This window comes from Xenopus laevis, chromosome 3S (assembly GCF_017654675.1).
Source record: "Xenopus laevis strain J_2021 chromosome 3S, Xenopus_laevis_v10.1, whole genome shotgun sequence".
Lineage (NCBI taxonomy): Eukaryota > Metazoa > Chordata > Amphibia > Anura > Pipidae > Xenopus > Xenopus laevis.
The window spans coordinates 124,800,082-124,812,905 of NC_054376.1; positions in this window are offsets into that span (position 1 = coordinate 124,800,082).

A 12,824-nucleotide genomic window follows, 5' to 3' on the forward strand; every position below is an offset into this window, starting at 1 on the left:
TCTCCTGTAGAGACACCCCTGCATTTCGTGCATTGAGTAGAATGAGAGGAAAGGGCAGAGCCCTATGGTTGGGGGGTGCCGGGCGGCTCAGGAGAGAAGTGAATAAGTGAGAGAAAGTTACAGGGTTGGCACAGGGAAGTGCACCAGTGAGTGGGTGACAGAGAAAACAGACGGGAAAGAAAAGAGCAGCGAGAGACAGAAGGAGAGACGGGAGCAGAATAAAGATTTGGTACAAGAGAGAGAGAAGTAGAGCGGCCCGAGAGATTCCCCAGTGTAATATGCAGGGGGCACAAAGCACTTTCTATGCACCCAGGACATATTTGGGATACCAGTGCCCCTGTGAGGTTGGCAAGTGAAGTGCCCATGGCCAATCCTCATCTGACCCCTGACCCTTTTCCCACTGCTTCCCCCATGCCATGAAATGTCTCTCCTTGCCAGTCTGAGGTTCCCACAGCCCTGAAAAGACAGCTGGCATTACCCCCCCTCTGCCATGTTTTGTTCTGATTCGCTGGGCAATGCAAGGTTGGCAGCATCAGGTACTATACGCCAACAACTCTGGCATAATGTCTGCTCCTCTTTAACTCCTGCCTTGCTGCTCCATAAATATACAATCCCCTTCCCCCTGTCATCTCCAAATCATATGGGACCCACACAGCCTGTATTCTCTGTATAATGGGACTGAGTATCTATACCTGATAATGATCTCCCCTCTCTGTATAATGGGACTGAGTATCTATACCCTGATAATGATCTCCCCTCTCTGTATAATGGGACTGAGTATCTATACCCTGATAATGATCTCCCCTCTCTGTATAATGGGACTGAGTATCTATACCCTGATAATGATCTCCCCTCTCTGTATAATGGGACTGAGTATCTATACCTGATAATGATCTCCCCTCTCTATATAATGGGACTGAGTATCTATACCTGATAACGATCTCCCCTCTCTGTATAATGGGACGAGTATCTATACCTGATAATGATCTCCCCTCTCTATATAATGGACTGATGTATCCTATACCCTGATATGATCCCCCTGAATGGGTATCTATAACCTGATAATGATCTCCCTCTTCTGTATAATGGGACTGAGTATCTATACCTGATAATGATCTCCCCTCTCTGTATAATGGGACTGATATCTATACCCTGATAATGATTTCTCTGTATAATGGGACTGAGTATCTCCTGATAATGATCTCCTCTCTCTGTATAAGGACTGAGTATCTTCTATCCTGATAATGATCTCCCCTCTCTGTATTGGGACTGAGTCTATACCCTGATAATGATCTCCTTCTCTGTATAATGGGACTGAGTATCTTATACCTGAATAATGATCTCCCCTCTCTGTATAATGGGACTGAGTATCTATACCTGATAATGATCTCCCCTCTCTGTATAATGGGACCTGAGTATCTATACCTGATAATGATCTCCCTCTCTGTATAATTGGGACTGAGTATCTATAACCTGATAATATCTCCCTCTCTGTATAATGGGACTGAGTATCTATACCTGATAATGATCTCCCCTCTCTGTATAATGGACTGAGTATCTATACCCTGATAATGATCTCCCCTCTCTGTATAAATGGGACTGAGTATCTGTAACCCTGATAATGATTCTCCCCTCTCTGTATAATGGGACTGAGTATCTATACCTGATAATGATCTCCCCTCTCTGTATAATGGGACTGAGTATCATACCTGATAATGATCTCCCCTCTCTGTATAATGGGACTGAGTATCTATACCCTGATAATGATCTCCCCCTCTCTGTATAATGGGACTGAGTATCTATACCTGATAATGATCTCCCCTCTCTGTATAATGGGACTGAGTATCTATACCTGATAATGATTCTACCCTCTCTGATAGATATGGGACTGAGTTATCTATACCTACTGATAATGATCTCCCCTCTCTGTATAATGGGACTGGAGTATCTAATACCCTGATAATGATCTCCCGCCTCTCTGTATAATGGGACTGAGTATGACTATACCTGAATAATGATTCTCATCCTGATATAAAAATGGACTCTATAGCCTAGATTCCTCCTCCTGTATAATGGGACTGAGTATCTATACCGAATGATCTCCCCTCTCTGTATATGGGACTGATATCTATACCTGATAATGATCTCCCCGTCTCTGCTAGTATGATAGATAGATAGATCTACCTGATAATGATCTCCCCATCTAGCAAATAGATAGATAGATAGATAGATAGATAGATAGATAGATAGATAGATAGACAGACATTTTTTTAAAGAGACATAAAAATAGTATAGCCCCGTCTTACTTTGTGTACAGAACATTGCCTACCCCCTCATAACTGTACAGGGTAACAATGGCCTCTCTGTTGGCATACACTGGCACAGCGATGTGAGGGTTGCTATGGTATTCCATGCCAGTCTGAATTGGCTCATTGTTAGGGGCGAAGGGAGGAGCTGGAGCTGTGCACAAAGAAAGATGGTGCAATCATTTAGAAATGGGTAAATCCAGTTCTACTCCACAGATATATTAAAGCAATAGATACATATTCGATTCTCTTGATTCCTTCTTCTTACACGACCTTAGCCAGGGGCCCATGTTCCTTCTGTGGTATAGAATGTTTAGTAGGGAAAGATGGTGCCTATAATACAGATGGAGAGATAGAGTAGTCTCTGGTGAAGGAACAGTGTGAACTGTGGTATAGCAGGGTTTATAGTAAGGAGAGATGTGTCTATAGTAAACAGAGTGGAGTAATAGTCTCTAGGGAAGGGAGTGTGACTGTGAGGATAGCCAGGGTATACTGCGAGGATGTAGCGTCAGTGCACGGAGGAGTAGGAGCAGATGTGTGCTTAGTAGTAACAAGGTGGGAATAGAAGTGAGTCTCTGGGAAAGGGACCTGTGGACGTGGGATAAGCAGGTATAGGTGGATATGGGGAGCGCTAAGAGCATGTAGTGTGCTATAGAGTAACAGTGGAATGAATAGGTCGCTCGAGACAGAGGTGATAGGTGTACTTGTGGATGATAGCAATGGTGATAGTAAGGGAGAGAATGGGTGTACTGAGTAGTGAGCAGTGAGAGATAAGGTAAGGTCTACATGGGAGGGTGTGTGACTGTGGGAAGTAGCAGGTATAGGTAGAGGAGGATGTGCCTATAAGTACAGTGATAATAGTCTCTGGAAGGGAGGTGACTGTGGATGAGGGCAAGTATGTACGTGTAGGGAGATGAGACTGTGTGCTATAGTTACAGTTGGGATAAAATCTCCTGGGAGGAGAGTGTGACTTGGAGTAAGGAGGATGTACGTAGTGGGGAGAGTAGTTGTCTGATAGTAACAGTGGATAATTAGATTGCCGCTCTGGGGAAGGGAGTGTGACTGTGTAGGCAGGGTATAGTAGGTGAGAGATGTAGTCTATAGTTAACAGTGGGATATGAGTTCTCTGGGAAAGGGACTGTGGACTGTGGGTTAGCAGGTATAGTAGGGAGAGCATGGTGCCTGATAAGTAACTAGTGGGATAATAGTCTCATCTAGGGTTAGGGCAGTGTGCTGTGCGGAATATGCATGGTATATTGGTAGGGGAGAGATTGTGTACTATAGTCAACTCAAGTTGGAGTAGATAAGTCTCTGGGGAAGGGAGTGTTGACTGTGGGATATGCACAGTAGTATTATTTGTAGAGATGTGCCTATAGTAACAGTTGGATAATAGTATCGTGGGAAGGGAGTGTGACTGTCGGGATAGGCAGGGCAATAAGGTAGGAAGGAGCTAGATGGTGGCGCTATAGTAGAACAGCTGGAGATAATGGTGCTCTGGAAGGAGATGTGTGACGTGGGATAGGCAGGTATATCGAGGGGTGTAGGGAGAGATGGTGCCGTATAGTAACAGTGGATTCAGATAGTTATATCTCCTGGGAAGTGCGAGTGGAGTTGGTCGGACGTGGGATAGCATGGCGGGGGAGGTATAAGTACGAGGAGAGATGGTGCCTAATGTAACAGTTAGAGGATAGATGTTCTCTGGGCACAGGGAGTTGTGAACTGTGGGATAACGCAAGGTTAATAGCGTAGGTGAGGAGGGAAAATGAGATGGGTGCCGTAGTAGTCAGGGGCCGCTGCCTCGACCGCTCTGATCTTAGATAACTCACAGTCGGTAGTGGGGACATAAAGGGGGGCAGCATCTAGTGCAATTGGAGCGAAGGCCAATCCGGATGGAAAACATAAAACCGCAGAAAATTGCGGCATGGCTCTTAAAGTTTCACAGCGAGGGGTGTTCATGCCTAGGCCTTCATTGCGCAGGGACAGCGGAGCAGCCCGCCTGCTATAGTAGCAGTGGGAGTAATAGGGGCAAGATAGAAGGATTGACGACATTTCCTAGAAATGTTAGGGTGAAGGGCTTCAGAGTCGGCGGGGGCTGTATGGGGATGATTTAGAGGGGTGTAGGAGGCAGGCAGTGAGTATACTATGGAGCAGGCAGAAGGGAGGAATGGAGGAGGAGTATAAGTATCTAGGGAGAGAGTTAGTAGGTTTGGAGAAGAAAGTCAGGTTTAGTGAGGGGAATCCAGAAGCATGAGAGGAATGGAATAGCACACAGAGGCGGGTTGAACAGTGCTGGTGATTTTCCACTTAAAAACAGAAGGAGTTGCATGAACCATTAAAGAATGAGCACAAAGTGCTGTTTATACAGGTCATGGAACTCCCGGGTTGCTTCTAATATGCGTCATATTTTTCAACAAGCGGGTCTAGCCTTTGAGTTTATTATATGTAGTACCTACAAATTTTAGTGGGTCATGTGACAAGAATGACATCACTATGTCACAGTTTAGAATAAGGCTATAATTACAAGGCGATAGTTTACAGAGATAATTCGATCTGGCTTTTTGGTGTATCTTTATATATAATTGACTAAAACACGGTCATCTATATATCGTGTACCTATATTAGCTATATTCGGACTCGGCATAGGTGGCAGTGAGTATATGCATCAGGTGTAGTGCTCGAGTGATATTAGTTTAATGATTTGTACTTATTATAATCGTGACTATATATATATACGTTAGCGTTGTGTGTATCTAGGTCGTGTTAGGACCTGTAGAATCGAGCGTGACGGTGCAATAAGCGGTCTATATATATGCAATATGATGTTGCTTATTCTACCCACCAGAGGTTATATAGTCGCCTTGATCCCCATGGTTACCTGCTGACAGTGTGTTTTCAGAGAGTGACGAATTAGGACGGTCGCATGGGTTGCAGACGAGGTCAGTGGAGTACCCAGGCATTTATTGTATTTTCAACGTTCTAGTGTCCCTCACTTCCCGATGGATCGCCATGACTCCGCGGAGCGTCTTCGCAGGTTCTTCAGAATCTTCGAGACTTCAGAAGTACTATGTAGGGTCCGATGGGATTAGGAACGCTCTGCTCGATGGGTTGGATAAAGCGCTGTAATTATCCGATGGGATGAGAAGTTGCGCTGGGAGAGCCATTGAGACATGTATCACACGGGCCGCGTCCTTATAAAGTGAAAAAAAAAATATGTGGTGCAGGGCCCGAGAGAGGTTTGTTGTGTTCGAAACAAAAGCTTGGTAGTGTACAGTAGGAGCCCCGCCATAAAAAGATGTTTAAAAATTGGCGACCAGGGCCCGCCCCGATAAGATATAAAAAAAACACTGACGCCAGGGCTCCTCATAAAAGTTTTTCTTCTTGAGAAAATAAAAAACATTGGTGCCAGGACCCCCATTTCTGGTCAGGTCCCCCCCATCAGGTCCGGACTGAGAATTAAAATAGGCCCTGCCATTTCAGGTACACAGAGGCCCAAACAGCCCCCACCAGCCCACTAAATACTGACTTTCTACAGCCCTTCTGGCATTTGCCAGAACCCACAGATTGCCAGTCTGGGCCTGCCCCCCATTAGTTAAAAAAAAGGTTGGCGTCAGGGACCCCCATAAAAGTTTTTTTTTTTTTTAATTAAATTGGTGGCAGGGGCTTATAGAATATTAAATTAATACATTGGTGGCCAGGGGTTTAATAAAATTATAAAAACCTCATTGTGTTCAGTAGAACTGAAATCGTGACATCAGGACTTCAACTTTGACTCCTTTCGTGGCTTCAGGACTTCAACTTTGGCTCCTTTCTTGGTTTCAGGACTTCAACTTCGGCTCCTTGCTTGACTTCAGGACTTCAACTTCGGCCCCTTTCTTGGCTTCAGGACTTCAGCTTCGGCTCCTTTCATGGCTTCAGGACTTCAACTTTGGCCCCTTTTTTGGCTTCAGGACTTCAACTTTGGCTCCTTTCGTGGCTTCAGGACTTCAACTTCGGCTCCTTTCTTGGTTTCAGGACTTCAACTTCAGCTCCTTTCTTGACTTCAGGACTTCAACTTCGGCTCCTTTCTAGGCTTCAGGACTTCAGCTTCGGCTCCTTTCTTGGTTTCAGGACTTCAACTTCGGCTCCTTTCTTGGCTTCAGAACTTCAACTTCGGCTCATTTCTTGATTTCAGGACTTCATCTTTGGCTCCTTTTATGGCTTCAGGACTTCAACTTCGGCTCCTTTCTTGACTTCAGGACTTCAACTTCGGCACCTTTCTTGGTTTCAGGACTTCAACTTCGGATCCTTTCTTGGCTTCAGGACTTCAACTTCGGCTCCTTTCTTGGCTTCAGGACTTCAACTTTGGCTCCTTTCTTGGTTTCAGGACTTCAACTTCGGCTCCTTGATTGACTTCAGGACTTCAACTTCGGCCCCTTTCTTGGCTTCAGGACTTCAGCTTCGGCTCCTTTCATGGCTTCAGGACTTCAACTTTGGCTCCTTTTTTGGCTTCAGGACTTCAACTTTGGCTCCTTTCGTGGCTTCAGGACTTCAACTTTGGCTCCTTTCTTGGTTTCAGGACTTCAACTTCGGCTCCTTTCTTGACTTCAGGACTTCAACTTCGGCTCCTTTCTAGGCTTCAGGACTTCAGCTTCGGCTCCTTTCTTGGCTCCAGGACTTCAACTTTGGCTCCTTTCGTGGCTTCAGGACTTCAACTTCGGCTCCTTTCTTGGCTTCAGGACTTCAACTTCGGCTCCTTTCTTGACTTCAGGACTTCAACTCGGCACCTTTCTTGGTTTCAGGACTTCAACTTCGGCCCCTTTTTTGGCTTCAGGACTTCAACTTTGGCTCCTTTTATTGGCTTCAGGACTTCAACTTCGGCTCCTTTCTTGACTTCAGGACTTCAACTTCGGCTCCTTTCTTGGTTTCAGGACTTCAACTTCGGCTCCTTTCTCGACTTCAGGACTTCAACTTCGGCTCCTTTATAGGCTTCAGGACTTCAGCTTCGGCTCCTTTCTTGACTTCAGGACTTCAACTTCGGCTCCTTTCTTGGCTTCAGGACTTCAACTTCGGCTCCTTTCTTGGCTTCAGGACTTCAACTTCGGCTCCTTTCTTCGGGGCCTGGGCCCGCTACAAGAGTATGCCCTGATGGTGGGCACAAGGCTCCCCATGGAGGCAGGGCTACCTCTCACCTGCAATGAGCGTTGCCTGTATGTCTGGTTGGAGCAAGGTCTTCTGGGAGCTGAACTATGCAAATGAACTGTACTAGTGTGACCCCAAGGAGACAGCACCCAGGTCCCATTGAGAGTGCCGTGTAACACAATCCCTTGTTCTACAGAGAGTTTCAGTGCAACAGAATCATTCCTCCCCCGGGGGCTGTGCCTCTTTATAAATATCACCCTTTGTTTCATGTTCCAGAATAGAAAGGAATGTATTTCTTGCCGTGTAACAATGGACACCTTTCACCCCCCATCTCCCCACCCTGTATCCGGGACACCAGCAGAATCCGTTCCTATTTTCATAACCACACAATGATATTCCCAGAGCCACCGCCATCCACAGCTGAACCGCAGTTTATACGCCAGAGGCTCAACGTCCCGTTCAAAGGCCCCACTGTTATGTCTGTTTAATTGGCTTCATTCAAAAGGAAAACTGCAAAACTGTTACTTTAATTACACCAGGGGGGGAACTGCCCCCGACACTTGCTGTGTATCTGTATCATGGGGTAATAGAGACTGGCACTGCCCATACCCATGTGTTGTGTCTGTGCCACGGGGTATTAGCGCTATCAGTGAGCAAGTGCGTCACCGTGTATCTCAGAGTAGAACCGGGGGTCCCCCATTTGCTTTTACACCTTCCATCCCTGCCAGCTGTTTAAAGTCTCCTGCGCTCCTCCCACATCTGTTCCTTCTGCAAATACACTTACTGATCACCATCTGGACTGTCAGCTCCTGGGCATATCCCCTCCCTATGAGAATGACAGACATATGGACCTGCTTAACCCTCCAACTGCCGGAGGAAAGGAAATGTGATCAGCGCTTACTCATTCATATTATTCAGGGGCCAAGTTAGTGGAATAAGGAGTTACAGGGACAATAATGGGCTCAGGGGAGGGGTTAGTGGAATAAGGAGTTACAGGGACAATAAGGGGCTCAGGGGTGGGGTTAGTGGAATAAGGAGTTACAGGGACAATAAGGGGCTCAGGGGTGGGGTTGGTGGAATAAGGAGTTACAGGGAGACTAAGGGGCTCAGGGGTGGGGTTAGTGGAATAAGGAGTTACAGGGACAATAAGGGGCTCAGGGGTGGGGTTGGTGGAATAAGGAGTTACAGGGAGACTAAGGGGCTCAGGGGTGGGGTTAGTGGAATAAGGAGTTACAGGGACAATAAGGAGCTCAGGGGTGGGGTTAGTGGAATAAGGAGTTACAGGGACAATAAGAGGCTCAGGGGCGGGGTTAGTAGAATAAGGAGTTACAGGGACAATAAGGGGCTCAGGGGTGGGGTTAGTGGAATAAGGAGTTACAGGGACAATAAGGGGCTCAGGGGAGGGGTTAGTGGAATAAGGAGTTACAGGGACAATAAGGAGCTCAGGGGAGGGGTTAGTGGAATAAGGAGTTACAGGGACAATAAGGGGCTCAGGGGTGGTGTTATTGGAATAAGGAGTTACAGGAACAATAAGGGGCTCAGGGGTGGGGTTAGTGGAATAAGGAGTTACAGGGACAATAAGGGGCTCAGGGGTGGGGTTAGTGGAATAAACACTTCTGTGTTTTTATATCATTTTGGGGCGAAGACTCCCTTTTGCAGTCCAGAATTTGTCCAGGCTCCCTTTAGCTCATAAGTCATTGAATAAGCCACTCTAATGGGTACACAGTATGGCAACATAAAATTCACCCTATATGGGCCCCCTCCAATAATTAAATCTATCCCCGGTGGACCAGCCACATCATTTGGGGTCTGATTGCGGGTGTGAGCAGGAATTGGGTCTCTCTGTTAATAATCCTGAGAGCAAGTGACATTTGTCATTAAGGAAAGTGGAGGTAACTTCACAGGGTGGGGGGTTTGGAGTAAGTTCTTTGTTTTGTCACAGTTACCTGTGTGTGTTCATTGGAATGATGCAGTGCTGCCATCCAGTGGTCAGAAGTGATAATGCATTGAAATCGCAGTTTAGGCTATAAAGATGCAGTTTGGGCACGTATAAAGCTGGAGCTCAGAGACTGAGACTTGTGTATGTATCTGCATCATTCTCAGCTTGTAGTCACATGTACTGTGCTTTATTATATGCTGTCATTTCTATATGTAATCCTCTCGCATGTTCCATGCATCACATGTGCCCGGGGTATTCTGTGCATTTCAGGGATGGTTGGCATTGTATGCAGGTGTCTGTGGATGAGGTGCTGGAGCTGGCACGCCATGGGATTTATGAAGTATACTCGGTTATAGAGCGTGCAGGGTTCTGCACAAGGTAATGATGCTGGCACGGGGTAGGGCCAAATGGATGCACAATATAATAGATAAGGCTGGCATTGGCGCATTGGGTTGGCACTTTGTGTTGTGTGGGGCCAGCTTGTTTTCAGGGAAGCAGAGAAGGGGGGGCATTCATTCAGGGCCCCTACACTCACACACAGCTGTTGGTGGGTGCTGCTAGTTTGAAGTTCAAGAGGTTTATGGGAGTTGTAGTCGGACATAGCTAAATGTTTATGGATTAATATGATTGGATTTTTCTTTTCAACGGGGGGCCCTCCTTGCACTCGCATCTGCCTTTCACGCCGAGTTAAGTGAAAAACAACAAGGGATCGTGTGCAATGCTCTGCTGAAGGTAATAAGGTTGGCATGTAGCGTGTGCCATGCTCACAGGGATCTGTGCCTGTGGCTGCGTCAGGATTCCCCGCTCGCCTCCATAATGAAGATGCCAGGATCCTAATTGTAAGGCAGGGTGACGGGGGCACTGAGAGGCCCAGATGCGCTCCTTGTAACAGATGGTGCTGGCATTCCCCATTCACTGCCTCCATGCCAGCCTCTGTGCCACCTGCACCCACCCTCCCCTCCTCCTTCTCTGAACAATCTCCATAAAGTGGTTATTAAGGGACCCAGCACTTAACGCTTTCACCTCCACAATGACCTGGCACCTGTGAGACACCAGCTGGCATTGCCATGCTACCAGCCAGTCTGTAGGGGGCATTGAAAGAAAGGCAGGTGGCAAGATACAGATGACATGCGTGCGAGCCAAGGTGATGTCTGATCTCCTACACTCAGTACAGCCTTTACTACTTTATATACCCTAGGTCCTGTATATAAGGGGGTGTATAGATCCACTCACCCCAAAAACAACCCTTCTGGGGGTATGACATGCCCACCCTCTGTATATCCAATATATTTCATGTACAGAAGGAAAATGGTATGATGTGCACCTGTGTGTTATGCCCGTGCCAAGCAGAACCAATCTGTGCCAAGCGGAGCGCAAGATCCAACACAGAAATGGCTGCCGAGTGTTAGGGAACAACAACAATGGGGTTAACGTTGGAGTGCGGCTCCTTGTTCTGCGGTCTCTCCGTCTCGATGGAGTTCCACAAGAGAGCGCTCGCCTTGCTGCTGCCAGAACTTCCATTTGGTTCTGTAAATATTTAATGGCTGACCCGACTCCCTGAAGCATCTTCACAAGTGAATTCGAGGAAAGAACAAGAGCATGGTCTCCGCCTGGGCTCTACCTTCTATGGCTGTGGCAGAGCGGGACTATTGCCTGGTCTGGGTATAAATGCCCGTGGCTGGCACTACATGTATACGCGCTTAAAAATAGCAAAATAGCGGGCAGGGGAACAGCCATATATGTTTTAATTCAATGGTTCGTACCCGCATTATACTTGGAACCGGTTGAGCCACACAACTACCTCATTCCTTGATGATTATTTCACCGCAGCCAGAGCGGATCTTGTTGCTCTACCGATGGGCAGATTACCTATGAGGACTCAGTCCCCGCCAGGATAAGGTCTCCTTTCTTCTCAACTACCCGTATACGCGCCATGCTATACCAGGGCTGGGTGCAAATGCCTATGGCTGGCACTACCCGTATACGCACCATGCTATACCAGGGCCGGGTGCACATGCCATGCTGTAGTAGTACAAGTAGTTGAGGATGAGCAATAGCTAGAGGACTGCAGGTCCCATGTATTAGGGATGCAATGATCCAGCTTTCGGTTCTGGATTAGGCCAAATCGGATCCAAAACCTCATAACCACGTGACTTTATGTCACACACAAGTGAAAATGGTTTTGACTACATGTGTGGTTCTCTTGCCTCCTGGTGCTAACTTCCATATTCAGCTCTGGGTTCAGCCAAATCCCAAAATATTGAAGTCAATGCATGCCTACCATGTATACATAATTTGTGCAACTCATAAAACAGGGCCCCTAATCCACTGCCATCATCCAGGGCCCTCACCACCTTTTTGGACACTGGCTCTATTTGTAGACTGTAGAATGTGGGTGCCTCATCAGAAATAGAAGCTCCCTGTACCCTGAACTGGATCACTGGGGCCCCACCAGGTTAAAAACCTTTGGGGCCCCAATGTGCATGCACAAACTCCGGGGGCCTGTGCATTTGTGGATCACCATCTGTGCTCATGACGCCGCATATTTCTTTGTGGGGGGGGCAGCCGATCTGGGCAATGGGTCTGGGCCCGCGGGGCCCACCAGGTTTTTTTCCCGGATCCTGCCAGCCAAGTCCGACCGTGACCCTGAATCATTAGGAGTTTGGAATTAGCAGCAAGTGCTTGTGTGAGAGACGCTCGCCCAGTAATGTGCCTGTGCTTTGTATACATTATGGTGGGGTACTAGGGGTGCCACCTTTTCTGGAAAAAAAATACAGACCTTCCTATATATTTATCTTTATTCCCTATTAATAACATTGGGATCACTGACCTTCCTATATATTTATCTTTATTCCTATTAATAACATTGGGATCACTGACCTTCCTATATATTTATCTTTATTCCCTATTAATAACATTGGGATCACTGACCTTCCTATATATTTATCTTTATTCCCTATTAATAACATTGGGATCACTGACCTTCCTATATATTTATCTTTATTCCCTATTAATAACATTGGGATCACTGACCTTCCTATATATTTATCTTTATTCCCTATTAATAACATTGGGATCACTGACCTTCCTATATATTTATCTTTATTCCCTATTAATAACATTGGGATCACTGACCTTCCTATATATTTATCTTTATTCCCTATTAATAACATTGGGATCACCGGCCTTCCTATATATTTATCTTTATTCCCTATTAATAACATTGGGATCATATCACTGACATTCCTATATATTTATCTTTATTCCCTATTAATAACATTGAGATCAACCATCATTTTTACCGGCCAGGCCAGTAAAATACCAACCAGTAGGCAACCCTATGGGTACAGGTAATGGATCCGTGGTAAAGCCGTCTCCCATTTTAACCAAATAATTCAAATATTTAAAAATGATTTACTTTATCTTTATAATATCAGTCAAACCTCAATTTTACATCCCCT